The 3178-nt window shown below is 43.5% G+C and overlaps 1 long non-coding RNA gene across 1 annotated transcript; it reads left to right on the top strand.

Moving 5' to 3' along the window:
* Window positions 1-157: 157 nt before the first annotated feature.
* On the top strand, window positions 158-1408 carry LOC309363630. Its single transcript, XR_014165491.1, has 2 exons — window positions 158-401; window positions 822-1408. It is a non-coding gene; the product is annotated as an uncharacterized lncRNA (long non-coding RNA).
* The last annotated feature ends 1770 nt before the right edge of the window (window positions 1409-3178 follow it).

Below are 3178 nucleotides of genomic sequence, written 5' to 3'. Positions count from 1 at the left end.
AGCGGAAGAGGCAGGACTTCCTTTTGTCACTGTCGGCTCGCGCCTTCCCCGCCCCCTTTCCTGCCCGCCTTGTTGCCGCGGCTGTTTATTTTCCAGGCCGCTCCGGTTGCCGTGGCAACGGCGGCGGGGGAATTGATGGCGGGATGGAGCGGGAACGAGCCTCCCGTTTTGCCTTGTTCGATTTGAGTGCTGGTTTTTTGCCCTGCCTTTCCTTCGGGGCCCCTCAGGGCGTCCTCCCCTCTCCCACGCGCTCTTTATCCGCACAACAACCCTGTGAGGTGGGCTAGGGAGACAGAGGCAGCGAGCGGCCTACGGTCACACACACAGACACAAAAACGCCATGCGGCCCAGCTAGGGTTGCCATGCGTCCTCTTTTTCCAGGACGCATCCTCCTTTTTAAGGTAAAGGGACCCCTGACCAGTAGGTCCAGTCGTGGCTGACTCTGGGGTTGCGGCACTCATCTTGTTTTATTGGCCAAAGGAGCCGGCGTACAGCTTCCGGGTCATGTGGCCGGCAGGACTAAGCCGCTTCTGGCGAACCAGAGCAGTGCACGGAAACGCCGTTTACCTTCCCACCGGAGCGGTGCCTATTTATCTACTTGCACTTTGATGTGCTTTCGAACTGCTAGGTTGACAGGAGCAGGGACCGAGCAACGGGAGCTCACCCCATCACGGGGATTCAAACCGCGACCTTTTGATCGGCAAGTCCTAGGCTCTGGTTTAACCCACAGCACCACCCGCATCTCCTTTTTACGGGTATGTAAAAGGAGAGTCGTCATAGTTAAAAATAGAATTCAGCAAAGGTGTCCTCTTTTTTTGCAGACCTAGGCCACTGCCCAGTGGTGCCTGGGTCCACTGCCAGGTTTCCAGACAGGGCAGAAGAAACCTCTTGTCTTCAGATGGTGGCATTCGTGTCGATTTTGAAAGATGTAAACCATCGGAACAGGGCCCTTGGCAGACCTCATTTTGGATTATCAAGGACATTGTGCCAGCCTTGAGAGCGCCTGCTCCTGCTGCCAACTAGCCACAGAGCACATGCTTATAGGTTGGAAGGCAAGGGAAGGTGGGCAGGAGAATTAAGGCTTGCGTGGCACATTGGGCACATGTGACTTAATGGAGAGCCAAGACGAGCCTAGCAAGGTCAAAACTGCAGGAGTCTTGGAAGGCGATTCCTCTGAGAAAGAACAGTTTTCAGCATTTCATCAGCAGGATCTGAGGAGTTTGCTTGATATTCATTTGATTTTAGAGTGTATGCAAAATTGGAATTCTGCTATATCCCATCCCAGGCCTTTGTTCTTAATGTTGCATTGGAGTCTATAAAACTAACCTTAACAATTTCTATTCTCTAGCTGTCGTAGAACCATTTTGCTTAAATGCCTATTCCAAAGAAATAAAATTGAGAAGTGTGATAGTTTCCCCCCAAAATCTTCATTTGTGACTTCATGGAATTCACTGTTTTATCCATTCATGTTTCACATTGTCCAGAAACATAACACTTGATTTTAGATTTATAACCTTTGTATACTATTGAGTTTTGATAATAATGGTTTTGGATTTAGCATCCATGTTGTAGTTGAGTTCAGTCACAACAGAGATAAAGCTAAAGACTGAAAACACTTGATTAAAATGAGTCTAATGTCTCAAAACATTGTTGTATTTCCTTTAGTCCAGGAAATACCAGCAACACATACTTGCTGAACTACACAATTGTGTGTAGTTTTGCAATATCCTAAAGTAATATTCATTGTCCTGGGCATTGCCCAAGTACTGATTCTACATCTTGACTTATGGTTGGTTGTACTTGGAGTAGACCCATTATTATCAATGAATATGACTAACTTGGGTCCATTCATTTCAGCATTGGCTACAACCTTGTGTAACCCAAGTATGTACTTCATGGGTATTTGTGGATACAGTACTGTCACTTGAGGCCTTGGTGGTGAGAAGTGTCTTTCCAGTTTCAAGTAGTTCACCAGCTACAACCGTTCCTGGACAGGGATAGTCTGACCACAGTGGTCCTTGCCTTGGTAACTTTCTCTTTTGATTATTGCAATAAATTATCCTTGAAGCCAGAGAGTCAATTAGTTCTGAATGCAATTACCAGATGTTTAATAGGTATGGACAGCATGGTTCATATTTCACTGATCCTTAAAACAACTGCATTGGCTGCATATTCAATTACAAGCCCAATCTAAGGTGCTGATATTACCTTTAAAGCCATAGCTACATTGCAACTAAAAACACAAAGTGGTAACTCTCCCTGTAGTAATCTGCTGGTGCTTTAAGATCCAGGGGTGTGGTGGATTTCTCTTTATAATTTATGCTGTACTGATAGGACTAATAAAGTCCAGGCTACAAACTTTTGAAGAAATAAAGACTTATGCTTGGGGAATTTATCTGGAACCTGTTGCATACTAGAGCTAGCGCTGAGTTTTTGCTTTCATTTTCCATGTGTGGTTACTGCTTTGGTGATGCAATCCCTTAGTCTGTTGTAAGCCTTTAGCTGACACTTAAACTAGTGTACACATGTACACACACACAGTGTCTATGATAATTTGAAATTCCCAAGGTAGGTATAGTGTGGGGGTACAGGGGTGTGGAGTGCTCAATCACCAGTATAGTATTAGCACTGCTGGTTTTATAAACCTGACCTCAGCTCTCCTTTTCCAAAAATGGATTCTGCACTTAAATGGTGTTGTTTGTAGCTGCTGTTGGGAGTCCCACTGGTATCTTTATCCAGAGGCATGAAGGTCTTCTGGGAAATCTGATAATTGCTGTACTGTTACTCTGTTTTTTGGCTTTATTTGTTGCTTTGTTTGTTGTATGGGTATTCTTTGCTTGGCTCTGTGTGCTTTCAATGTCTATTCCAATCATCATTTTTCCTTTATAATACTAATAGTCCTGGCACTCCAGTCATGTTCTGCACCCTTACTCAAACTGAATTGATTCCTGGATAATACCAAAATGGGTTTTGGATGAGTAAATAAAAATAATAAAATGTGGGGGAGGAGTTATTCTTGTTTTTATTATTTCTTTTGTCTTTTTTTATCTTGTATATGTTGTGAACCACTCTGAGATCTATAGATAAAGGGAAGTGTACAAATTTTAATAATAAAATAATAATAATAATAATAATAATAATAATAATAATAATTTTGTGCTGCCATCTTGTTTCCAAA

The sequence above is a fragment of the Podarcis melisellensis genome (assembly GCF_964234715.1).
Source record: "Podarcis melisellensis genome assembly, chromosome: 2".
NCBI lineage: Eukaryota > Metazoa > Chordata > Lepidosauria > Squamata > Lacertidae > Podarcis > Podarcis melisellensis.
The sequence above is the reverse complement of the archived record's forward strand: the minus strand, read 5'-3'. Positions and strand labels throughout refer to the sequence as shown.